This window comes from Cygnus olor, chromosome 13 (genome assembly GCF_009769625.2).
Source record: "Cygnus olor isolate bCygOlo1 chromosome 13, bCygOlo1.pri.v2, whole genome shotgun sequence".
Classification (NCBI taxonomy): domain Eukaryota; kingdom Metazoa; phylum Chordata; class Aves; order Anseriformes; family Anatidae; genus Cygnus; species Cygnus olor.
Genome location: NC_049181.1, coordinates 18,374,407 through 18,387,981, shown reverse-complemented (window position 1 = coordinate 18,387,981; position 13,575 = coordinate 18,374,407). Strand labels below are relative to the sequence as shown.

Genomic DNA, 13,575 nt, shown 5'->3' with positions numbered 1-13,575 from the left:
CATGAAATGAATCGAGTTTCTATGACATGTTTTTAAGTTCTCTGCTCACTTTGCTAAAATAAATATTTATATGTAACAAAATCCAGAACTACTAAGAAATCACACAAGTTGATTATGCGGGCTTATTTAGTACTGCTAAAAAAAATTTGAAGATTTGCAGTTCCACAGAGAAACAAAACCAGCAGCAAAAGTTAGGTTCTATGCAGACAGAGAAGAACTGCTCAGAACAAAGCCAGGTTTATGCACCTCTGTCTTAGAGCCCGAAAGTGTATTTGAAATAATTACTATTTTCAATAATTTATCATTTAATAATAATTATAATAATTAATTAAATAAATTATAATAAATAATTATTTGCAGCACCATATAACTGCATTTTCAGGAAACAAATTTAAAAACCATTGTATTCAAAACAGAGATGCTCTTCAGCACTGTAAGGGTGCCAAAAACTGCTCACTTATGCTGCAGCAGCTCTGGGCCACAGGGCTCCTGGAAATTCCTGGGGATGGCACCTTCCATGCAGGTCACCCATCCAATTGTTTGCAGCGTTGCCTAGGGGTTACTGATGCATCTTCAAGTCTATACGTCTGTTTTTAGGGTAAGACGTGAATTTTCCTCTAAACAGAATGTTTCTTCCCCAAATTTCCATAATGACAAACCGGACTGCGCATAAATTGAGTTTGTACGAGGGACTGATTTGTCATGGTGTTTGCACAAACATACAGCCAAGCACACACACGCTAACCAGAAGGATATACCGGTTAATCAACTCATACTGCTTCAAATTCCACTGCTTTAACTATGTTCCAGCTGCAACTTTCTACCACCACCAACTCCCAGATCCATCAAGCAGTTTTACAACTCCATTAGCAAACGTCAAGTTTATACATCTGGATAGTTTCTAAGTCATCAAGTTAAATTAAGTCACCTAGAACTGGGTATCTCCAGAACATCAGTCCCTTAAGGCTGTCCTTCAGCCACTAAAGCCATTTGTATTTCCAAAACATTAGGATGAAATTTAACTTAGGATCCAACACAGATCTTATGCAGTTAGGACAAAAAGTATAGGCAAGAGAAGAGAAACTTCCTTGCCCTTAGAAAGCATATGGTTCAGGGCCTGAGCTCCCAATACAGCACAGTGGGTTTTTCTGCTCTGTTTTTAAAAATCAAACCTTAGAAACAGTTCTAGCCCATACAGCTGTGTAGACAGCTTTCCAAATATGACCCAAGTATTAGCCAATGCAACATCACAAGGTTATTCCAGCACCTTGGCTGCCGATCTTAGCAACAGTGTTAACACAGCCCTCGTGTTTACTATTTCTTGTCAGAATCATGCGTGCAACAGGGAAACCATTAGTCATTTCCAATTTCAAATAGTCTTTGCAACGATGAAGAACAGTGACACGAAGCCGTTACCCACACACAAAAAAAGGGAGGAGAACATGACTTCAGAGTGGACATCAGGAGAAAAAAGTCAGGGAGAAATAAAATTGAAAATTCCTAATTCCTCTGGAAGACTGTGGAGGAGAAGGAATAGCGGTGAAAGAATCTTTTATCTTCCTCTGAATGCTGAGCAGAACAAGTCAGTGAGCCCTAAATAACAGAAGTTACGGAAATAAAAAGGAACTACCAGAATGGGACAAGGGTTTACATCCTCTTTAAAACACAGCGACTGTGATGCCAAGGCTCCTCAGCAGGGTGTTATCACACTACTTTCTGTGATCGCCCACACCACAATCCCTGCTCCTCCATATTTACCTCTGACTAGTAGTGTTAGCCTTCTGTTTTGTGAACTTTTGCTAATCCTATCCAAGCCCAGACCAGCAGGCTGAACACATGGAACCTCAGAAACAAACAGAAAAGTTATCTCCATTTTAACAACATAAGTCACTAGACAATGAATTTTGCCCCCTTCTCCCCCCAAAGGGGCACTGCTTTACACACCCCTTCCATGCAAGGTGCCTACAAGCCCCCCCAAACAGGTCCAGAGGGAGCACTGCAGCTTCAGGGGACGCATCCCTGAGCTGCTTCCAGACAAGTGTGCTTATCTGAGCGGCACAGCACCACGCATGAGAGCAGATAGGATAGCTTAGCACTTGGCCTAGTCGATTCCGGCTGTTATGAAGCACTACCACAGCAATTGCTCACTGTACGATGTTTCTTAACAGGGCCGTAACCACGTGGCACCCCTCAGACCAGCACCAGCCTCATACAGTTCGAGATGGGAGAAGGTATAGGAATAATAGAAATAAGCGACCCAAACCAGAATTTATTCAACGAACACTAGAGAAATCCAGCAGCAACGTCCACTGTTGCCACTGCTCAAGGAAAAGGTGATGAGAAGAGTGGCACTAACACAGAAGCCACACCAGCTCATTTTTATGTAGCTCCTTACAGGAAGCAGTTGCACTCACGTATCCTCAATGCCAAATAACATTGGTATATGCAAGTTTAAAAACCAATGGCTTATTTGGGAACCGATAGTTCAAGTGTTTACTTCTCTCTCCATCAGACTCCAAACTCATTAGGCTTTAAAAGTCATTGTGCCCATTGGGCTGGTTTCTACATTTCCATATTCAGAGCATCTTTTGCGCCTTTGTTTCTTTTCCCCGCCCCTTCTCCTATCTCCTTTGGCTTTTTGGTCTTTCCTGCCTCCCGCCATCTTTTTCATACTTAAGCCTATCTCCCCTGGTGACCAGCTTTTGAAGAGGAGGAAGAGGAAATAAAGTAACATTGGAGGTATTTTATGCCACATGCCCATTACAAGTCTGTTTGGGTTGAGGCCCTTCTCTCTAAATGGCTCCCTGTTTGCTCTCAGAGATCCTGGAACACTCATTTTGATTAAAACATTTGGAGCACTCAGCGTGGTCCCAAAAACTCAGTTTAAGTTATTGCCATTACGAAAAGGTGGATTTTGAGTTTTAGAACGCCAATATGAAAATTTAGCTCCTCTTATCAAAGTGCTGCTTAGCCTTTCAAGAGCGTGCACATGCTTACTCAACACACCCACAGCAAGGGGTGCACCTTCAGATAAGCTTCTGCTCTAGAGTCTACAGACTCCAATAAGTGTCAATGTATTATAGGTTATTAAGACACCGTAATTTGTAACATTTAATACAATTATATAACAATATGTATGTTAACATTATAAAACTGTTCACATTTATGCTCTGACCTACTTAAGCAAGTTTTTTCCCCCAATTGCACAATTATGAACCAGAACAGAAAATCAGACTTTATAACTATGAAGTTAATAAATCAATTCAGTGTCCTTACAAATTATTAAAAAGTTATTACTTCAGAGTCTGCACTCACCTGATTATGGCTTTCTATGGGGCACATTTAAATATTCCCAAGAAGTATAATTTTGCTTCCTTTGCTTTGTATTATTAGTCATACATTATACTTCCCTTAATGAACTCTAACTTTGTATTATACACTGCAACTACAGGTTTCTTACACTTCAATTCACAAAAACTATTAAAGCAAAGCTGGTATTTTCTCCTTGGCTACTCCTACCTTTCTCATACCCAGAAAACAATTTGTAGAAGCAGAGAGGCAAACCAGGAAAATGCTGCATTTGATTCAATACACAGTTTGCATCAAAACAACGTTGGCTATATTTTAGGTGTTTCCAAGTGGATAGGCCTCAGTCACCTCCCCACCCAGTTTTCAAAGAAACTGAGCAACTTAAAACGATATGCTGCTCCCATATCTAAAAATTAGTTTGCACCTCAAAACTCTCAGACTGACAGATAAGTTAACAAATTAACAAGTGTTCAAATTAACCTCCTCCCAGTGATACTATGCGGTTTACTATCAAGGAAGAACAAGTATCCTGAAGTAGAGATATTAATGTTAGAGTGAAACTCTTTAAAGAATGCAGCAGCCATCCTAAAACACGTAATTGGCAGTTTTGCAAGTCAAAATCAAAACAATTACAGTACCACAAGAGATCTTACGTAGAGTTTATGATTATTCTACTTATAAACTGGAATTGAGATCAAATATTTGTGCTGAAAGCACTTTCCTTCAAATTGTCAGTTATTTTTCCCCAATGAAACCTTTCAAAAGATTCAGGAAAATCCTTTCCTAAAATTCCATTAAGTCAAATATATCCCAAACCCAATGCCTTAAGAACATCATATTCAAAATGTTTTGGAAAGTTGCTTAAGTCCCCCAGGACTACTTCCCTGTAAAGACGATGCTAAATGCATTGGATAAGAATACTTGCAGCTCCTAGATTCTTTCTTTCTTTCCATGTCACTAGAAATAATGCAACGAACATTAGCTGTGAGGTGCTAGCGTACATTTCCCCTTCTGTCATTAGCAGTATGATTCAAACTTTAGATCTGTTTTAAAAGTTAGAGAAGCAGCATTCTTTGGGCATTAAAAGTCTGAAAGTTTAGCTCCACTTCGTCATTTCCAGTCTTACAAGGGAGCAGGTGAATCCAGAGAACATTTCCAGCATGCTCACAGGTAGTCACTGCATATTAATTACAAATCAAGTGCCAAAGAGTATTGTTTTGTACAGATTTCAGACAGCAGCTTAAAACAGAGCTCCCACCTTTAGAGTCTGCATGTACTACCTTAAAATAAAGTCTGTTCTGATTGCCCACAAAGATACTGATTTTTTTCCTTCTGATTACTTGACAGTTTTGTCCAAACTGCCAGTGACCATTAGCAACTGGGATGCTGGTTTTTCTATTTTTAATTCTGATGTAATACTCCCGAAGCAGTTAGTCATGACATCAGATGAAAACCAGGAACTGTAATTACTAAACCCTTACACAAAATTGTATTAGAGATACAACTGGGATTCTCCTACTAGAGACGATTCATAACTTGTGTTTTAGTGTACTTCAGCTAACCGTGAGACACGCTGTTCTTTCAAAATATTACATGAATGAGCAGAAGCAGGCAGAAACACATGCAACTCGTTACAGAAAAGAACTTTGTTAATAATTCACACACTTCATACACACAAAAGCACTAGACATACATTCATAACGGTATCCATTTGGACCTTTCAAATGCTTCCCATTATTTGCCAGATATACGAAGCACACTGACACATACGAACACCTAGAGACACAAGCAGAAAGAGCTGAACAAAAAAATGCCAATAGCTGATCATATGCCAAGTCTGTGAGAAGAGAAGCTAATGCTCTTCTGCTTAAGCGGAACTCAGTTCAAAGGAATGAGAAATATTTAAAGAAACCTAAGAAAAAACTGGAACCCCACAGGATTTTTTTATAGCACTAGTATGTTACAAAATGGATATGCTAAGGTGTCAGCTGGAAGGACAAATTGCGATTCTGCCAAACATTCAAAACTATTCAGTTAAAAGTCATTGATCCTTGTTCATGTTAAAATAAATGAGAAAATTTATTTTTACCTAGAGGTCCACTGTGCAATAGTAGCTTGCAAGACACTTCAAACACTGGGAACCGCACAATAAGAAGCTAAAATAGAGCACACTTGAACATTTTTAAAATGTATAATTTGGAAGACATAGTAAACATTAGGTTATTTTGGTACCAGTTTTAGGAAGCTCATGATAGGGCAAGCTAAAAACAAGCCTCAGCAGATTTTGAATTTGCCCTCTAATTCAGACTTCACTAACTCTACAGCTGGAACAAATTAATCTGGGTCACAAGAATTACTATCAAATCAATACACTGTTTGTATTGAGCTTCACCAGGTAATTTAACCAACAAGAGAGTGGTTCAAAAGCAGACTACATACACTGCTAGAGTCTGAAGACATTCTTATTTTCCTCACAGAAAAGACTTGCTAACAACAAGGATAATTCAAAACCAGAGTTCTCATTGGGTTGAAAGTAATGGCTGCTCAGGGGATTGGATGGTTTTAATACCAGCAAGACAGACATCTGTTGCTCAGCACAGGTGTACGATACAGAGATAGCCCTGAGAGGAACTAGATGATCTCGCAATGTCTTTCCACCCCTAAAATCAGAAATGACTGCATAGATGGTTGAGTAACAGTGAAGATCAGAGCCGCTGCCTAAGAAAGAGCAGCCTCACCCAATGTTTCCATCCCCAGACACATAGCCTTCTTTCTTGTTCTGGAACAAATATTTGCGACTGGGGAACTGATCTGGTTAAAAATGTATCTATCTTTTTTTGGCATATTAACTTAGACTAAGTTCATTTCTCTGCTCTGTTTCATTGTGCAGAAGCACACGCAGGGACATCAGCACAAGGAAGAAGAGGCTAAAGCAGAGAAAACGAGCGAGGATGATGACTGCTGACATCTGCACCCCACAAGAAGAAACATATGCAGTACAACTTAAAAAAAAGGAACAGAAGATTTTTTTTTTTAAATATACTTTTATTAAACCAGATGATATCGCTAGAAAAAGCAGAGGAACTTTCAGACACATTGCTGCTTTAGCAGATTAGGCAAAGCAGCAAGGTACAAGACATAACAGAACTGCTCATAATGTAGTATAACCACTCCAACCAGTTAAACCCCTCAAGAAAAAAAGCAGTTAGCATTTAGGCAGCAGAGAAGTGTGATAGTGACAGGCCAGATGACCAGTCACTGGTCCCTGTGGAAGAGGGATAAACTACAGTTAGTGACAGAAAGATGCAGGAATACAGACAGCCAACATATCTAACAGATCTCATTTTTTAGCACATAGTCTTAGTTACTCTCAGATATCAAGACAGGTAACAGACACACCATTTTCTGAGCAACTATCACACTGGTTACTATGTGGTATCACTGGCAATACAATTAGACTACAAACAAACACAAAGACACTAGCTCTAGTATAGGTAACCCTTGAGCTGGATACAGCAACATTTTTACAGGTTTCCCCTGGTCTTATACCTCCCAGAAGTACCTGTCACTGGCCAACCCTGGTAGACAGGGATGAACAGATCCTCACTGGGGCCATCTGTTCTTTGACAAGTTCATACAGATACAGAGACGCTGTCCACAATACAGCAAATTTCATTCAAAAAATGCACTTTTTGTATCTCAAGACTGACAAGTTTAGGGTTATGCTTTTATGACAAGAGAACAAACCTAAACAGTAAAAAAGACACACTTCATATGAACCTCACTGCACTTTTACAGTCTGTAACTAGCAATGCCACTGAAAAAAAGTGCTTTCAGTGTTGCCTACTTGTTTTCTGCTTCATGCCTCATCATGGATTTTGCCATTTCATGTGGTCAGAGGTTGGCTCAGAGCTAATCTCTTAGAAGCAGTCTACCCTCCAGCTGATATTACTGTGTCCCGTTGAACCAGGGATTGTCCTTGCAGCAGACAGGCTTAAAGGCTAAGAAGAAGTAGGTTGGGGTATTGGATGACTCGACTAGACACACAGCTAGCTGTGCCTGTGGCATCTGACCATCAGCTGGCACGCTGCCTGTCAGATGCAAAGGTAGAAACCTCACAGGGCATCTGCACTGACTACTTAGCGATTCAGCAAAGGAAACAGTAGTGCATGGGGTCCACTGTGTAAGGAAGCATATTATAGATGCTTTGGAGAGAAAGCTCAGGTCAGGTAGAAGACCAATAAATAGGATTTTCATTGTGGTATTTTTTGAAATGCTGTCAGACCACATGCAAGGCCTGAGAAAGAAGCCAAAATAGGAAGTCAGTGATACAAAGAGCAAGGATTTAGGCATGATGGGAACAGGAAGAACTCGTTAAGCATGTACATTACTCATACAGAGTCACCCTGACTGACATGCTAATAAGAGTTTGGGAACTCATGAACACTTCCACTCCACTGCTAGGTGTTTCCGAAGTAACACACAGGAAGACCAAATGCTTGGCCTCACCTGACACCCTCAATGTAACAGCCATCTCCAAGGCTGGGTGGAGGGAGGACAAATCGATACGGCACAACACTGAGAAGCTACCAGGCACTCAGCAATTTCAACAGGAAGGATAGACAACATGCAGGTGAGGAATGGCACTGTATGTGAAACACATACATGTTTAATGGCATAAAGCATTACAGGAGAAGAGAAAAACAATGACATTCTTGTAGTACAAGTCCGTAATCAAATAATAAAGACGTCCGATCAACTGCGCTACCAGTTCACAGAGACCAGATAGTTGCAAATTTAGGACTCATAATAATGGTGGGCAATTGACATCTCCTGGTATAAAGAGGGCTCTGCGCCTCATTTGAATGAAAACTAGAGGTTTTGAAAACTAGAGGTTTTATTTTATTAGTATTAAGTAATGGTTCGGTTTTGAGTGGTACACAGGACCTAAGTAAAGGACATTGATAGAAAAGCTGCTCTGTAACTGTACCTGCAATACAATCATATTTCAATACTGTAGTAGAATACAGTAGGCAAAAAAAAATGGCACGTGGATATTCCATTTCAAGAAAGGGAACAGTGTAAAAAAAAAAAACAACTAGTAATCCTCCCAACCCACTCCCCCACAAAACAAAGAAAAACCTGAAAAGGAGCAATCCAAAAAGCAAAAAGACTGCAACAGCTTGGAGGCTGTTAAAGACAAAAAAGCACCCCCCAAGAAAATCCAAAGCACACAACATACTGTATTAAAAGTTCAAGTAAAACATTCACCACTGTATTAAAAGAGCAGGTAAAACATTCACCACAGTTAGAAGGGAAAACAAAGCAGTCAAAATACTTCAACCCCAGCAAGAAAATCCCACACCCTGTGTGGCTCCACAGGGAAGTTAAGGAGAGCATCTTAGAGAGACAGAATGCTTTTAAAAACAGAAAGCTTGCCTAATGAGAACAGAAGAGATCATAAAACACATAGTAGGTCAAAAGTAAACAGGAAAAAGAATGAAAAATGTTTGGTTAGCACCTTGCAAAGTTAGTTAACTATCTCAAAAGCAGGAAACCAGCTAGAAAAAACAGTGGGCTCTTGTGGAGAGAAAAGGTGCAAAATGGATACAGGGATGATGCAGAGGAGCTCACTGAACACTCGGTACTGGTCTTTACTGGTGAAGCAGCTGGGGAGACTTCTACACGCATTTTTGTAGCATATAGATCACAAGACCTAAGTCAGTTTGAACTAAATACAGAGGAGGCATTATGCTGACCAGACCAGTTAGACATTGCTCACTCACCTGGACCAGATGCTTACAGTAAAGTTCCAGACCTGAAACTGAAGAACTGCTAGGCCATGGGTTGCCATCGTAATGCCACTGCCCACAAGAGACCAGCACTGGAGAAAAGCAAATGTGATTTCTATTCCTGGTAAGTGATAAAGGATCAGATCACTAATGCATAGACATACACAGTCCATTGGGAAAGAGTATGCACAGCTTCTGTAAATGAGAATCCTAGCAAGACCACAGCTCTTCCTCCCAGCTGATACGAGCTTACGTATCACTCTGAATTCCTGCATTCATCTAGGGGATCCACTGGATACCTGAGTTGAACACTCAAGTTTTATGGAAGGGGTCAATCAGGACCACCTGTTAAAAACTTGTAAAACGTGGTCTCCAGCCACCCAAAAGGGGCTCAAGGCTTTCTGCGACAGGCAGCACATTCCCCTGCTACACAATGCAGGCTCCTGGCAAACGTCACCATTTTAAAATGACAACACGCAGGTTTGCTATATATTCCACTGTTTGCAACCACGTGCTTAAGAGCACCGAGAGAGATGGACTCAGATGAACCCAGGAAAAAAAAAAAAGCATAACCTTGTTTAGCCTTATATCTGAGCTTGCAAGCTTTGTTCTAATGACTAGGGAGTCCGATGTAGGGCAAAAAACTGGCAACGCCACCAACTGCAGATACACAAAAGAAAGTTTGTCATATGTGATTGCTTCTTCCTCCATAGCTTCTGGATGTACTCACAGGCACCAATCTACCTGCTGATGTTGCCCAAAGCTGAAAAAATCAGAGGTGAGTCCAAAAAAACAACAAACAAAAAAAATGAGAATCACAAATATTCCTCTCCACTGATACCTTAATGCTGCCATAGACAATAGCAAGCTACTCATCTCAACCAGGAGAACAGTAGTTGTGTTCTCAGAGCAGAAAACAAAGCCAGGTTAAAGCAACTTAAGCTGCAGTTCTTGGCAGCCTAAAATCAATATAATGACTGGCTGCAAGGGTCCTATCCCCCACATGGGGAGACCCAATCCCTTAAGCCCGCTCTGACATTTACCATGCTAAAAGGCTCAGCAAAAAGTCTTACAACTCATCAAAAAAAACAGCCTAACAAAAGGCAGCAGTATCTATTGCTGACTTATCAAGCAGAAACAGCACAGCAAGCATGCAGTGATCAATGAAAGTAGAAGAAGTAAGGGCGTTGTACACATGAACATCTTTTGTTTGCCACGGACATGCAATCTTATCCAAAAGTTGAGTTTAACTCCTATTAGTTACCTGATCCAGCAAACCAGGTGCACCATTAATTGTGCTTGCAATAGATTTGGTACATAAGGGAAGTCTGATCCCTTCTTTCAGCAGCAACCCCATCATATACTGGCTTAAAAAGATTATGAAACTACAGTCCAATTCTATCACATTATTCAAGTGACTCACTGGATACAGCACACTGCATAAGAAAGCTATTCAACAACACTAAAGCAAACGATAATTCTGGAAGACCTCAAAGAAAGAAACCCCAGTATTTCCACAACAAAGCTCAAGTACTTCTATAATGAAATATCCCCTCAAGTACATGAGATACAATCACTATTTCATAACTACGTACAGAACATCTTCAGTAAGATCCCTTCAAATGTCAAAACTGAATTTCAAAAAGCATCCCATCAGCCTGGAAACAGTGGAAAATAACCAGGATGCATTTTCATTTTGCTGCATTAAAACCTGCAGGTTCATGTTTTGTTTTTCTCCACTAGATCCCACTTTATGAAAGCAAAAAAAACTAACTACATATCCGCATTAACTTTGCAAATTACACAATGTTTCTGAAGCAATCACAAAACCATTACTACATTGTGCACCAGCAAAATATATATAGCCTTTCAAAAGTAGTACTGGAGTTCTCTGAAAATACTGTATGTTACAACACTGTCAGAAAAATATATAGCATAAAATTGCTAGTTTTGTTAAAGATAGCTATTTGGTATACTACCAAAGGGACCCCTACAACTCCCTTTCCATGAGGGGATGCCACACAACCATAACTCAATCATTACGCTGGGAATCAACTGGAAAAAAACAGCTGTGAATTAAACCACTGACCTAAAGGGCAATATTATTTTGTTGTCATTAAATCTGTGCACTGGTTAGTCAATGAATTTTCTAAAGGCCAAAGCATTGATGATGAACCTTTATACCAGAAGATGAAAGATTCAACCACCTCTACTGCCTATTTATTTTCAAAAAAAAAAATCAAAACACTTATAACAGTAGATGGCTTTTAAAGGATTATGAAAGAACAGCTATAAATTCCTTGAAAAGAGAGGTCTAAGTTGTTCTTTCTTGGACTTCTCAGCACATTCCCTCAAGGTTCCAGGCCTCCTATTTTTGCCTCTTCCAAAGTGGAAGAATTCTACTGCTGTCCCACTCTGAGACCAGACTCCAGAATGCAATTGTTACTCACCAAACCTGGCAGCAAATACTTTTTTTTTCTGTGATCAGGAAGTCCTACTGGAAACCAAAGCAGGGGCTTACATACTCTAGTGGCTCAGCTACAGCTACCAGTACAACATCCACTCCATCAATAGCACTGAGCTCTGCCCCACATCATATGCCACAGAGAGGTGGCATATTCCACCTCTCTAACAGCAGATATGTTTCAGGAACAAAAATCACTACTCTGTCAGCAGTTTATCACATGGTGCAAGGCCAAGCTCTTCCCTTGACCATCATTTCCCATCTTAGCTCCTTACAGGTTACCAGTCCCCCAACTGCATCCAAGCCCAAAACACAAGCAACAGTGGCCATCTTTCAGCTGATGGAGGAAACCTGGGATGCTGGCATGAACAAAAACTGAAAATCCATTTAAAAACATGGGTAAACAGTAAAACATTATCAGCTGTGGAAGCGACCATCACCTACTAGCTTTCGTTAAAAAGCAAGATCAAACAAACAAACAAAAACAAACAACAACATAAAAACCAGCTTTGGAGAGGTTCACATACCGCAAGTTTAAAACCTATCAATTTGAAGTCTTCTGACATCTCCAAGTAAACCTGCAAGCCCCAGCTTTCCCAGACAGGTCAGGGTGAGCCTGTAACTTCATCTCCTCATTAATCCCTTTCTGAGAACCTCTCCTAAACTGCTCTTTTTTTTTTTTCTGTCATGAACTGCCGTGCAAATCAAAATCCATTTTGTTAGCTGGCTCAAGTCAAGTAGTAAAGTCTCCAGTACTACTATTTAAAAAAAGAAGTCTCCTTAACAAATACTTTGTTTACCATTTGAATTGTCATTTTCTTTTTCTTTTTCTTTTTTTTGGTTTTCTTTTGGGGATCCTTCTTATTAACAGCAGAGACACTCTGTTCAGAAGAGCAATATCCACATTCAACATAACCCATTACTGAATTATGGTTCAGTTCGAATTCAGTGAAAAATTATTTACACACGTAACATTCTCCAAATTCATTACCACCACAGAGCTGTTATTGACCACCATTTGTCTGTATTTGTCTCTACCTCTACAAAGATATAAATCTCACTCAAGCCAAAAGCACAGTGGAAAGGACAATAAATGTTTCTGTGCCAAAGCTAAACAGCTTGCTAGAAAACAAGATTTACTTGCTAAGTTAGTAATCCTGCTAGACCTAAACAGGTCAGAAAGCCAACTCCAACCATCTACAAACTCACACTGAAACAAATGATGTTCTCAAAAATAACATTTTTTTCACCTTCTATTAGAAGCCACTCATAACGAGGTCACCTAAGAGTCCTCAAAGATAAGATATTGAACTTGATCTATCATCATTATTCTCTTAGAACACTCTTTACTTAAACAGAACAAAACTGACTTAGAAGCTAAGTCAGAAATGTCAGTGATCACAAATAACTATGGTCAGCAAACCTCTTGAGTATGTCTGTACAAGAGTGAGTGAGTGATTTATTAACTTCTGCTAATGTCAATATAAAAATAATAAAAGGAAATTTTGACCCAGAAATAAAGTGACGCTAATATGATATGAAGGCGATGCTTGTTGCCACAATAGACCTTCAATGGCAAAACCAATGTTTTCAAGAAAGAAAAAAACATTGCCAGAAGATTTCTCAATTTAGAACATATTACAAAAGCAGAAGCTGCTAGGGTACCAGGATTATTGCCCTCCGTCAGTCCCCTTCCACAGGGGGATCACAAGAAGGGAAAGAAAAACCCACATGGATAACTAAAAACCAAATCCAACCCAACAGAGAGGATGAAGGACCTTTTAAACTATTGATCTCACTACCAAAGGCAACACATCAGATATTTATCATAAAGTGATCAAGATATCTCTAAAATTACTTGGATTTCTTGCCCCTAGTAATCCTATTAAAAGGTAACTACAAAGCCATACTGTTTCAGCAAGTAGAAACCTTACACCCTAAATGTAAATTTATTCAGTCATTTTATATCCTTTTGTTCTTCTGTCAGTACTGGCATCTAATCTGAACAGG

General features: G+C 39.7%; 2 protein-coding genes across 2 annotated transcripts in view; one reads left to right on the top strand and one right to left on the bottom strand.

The window, feature by feature from the left end:
* The window catches only part of TMEM164 (transmembrane protein 164), a 114,434-nt gene extending 106,342 nt beyond the window's left edge, over positions 1-8,092 (top strand). The window contains exon 8 of the mRNA XM_040572584.1: positions 6,200-8,092. The gene's annotated coding sequence lies outside the window, so the exon portion shown is untranslated. The remainder of the gene's footprint in view (positions 1-6,199) is intronic.
* The window catches only part of AMMECR1 (AMMECR nuclear protein 1), an 81,795-nt gene that overhangs the window by 55,796 nt on the left and 12,424 nt on the right, over positions 1-13,575 (bottom strand). The window lies entirely within an intron of this gene.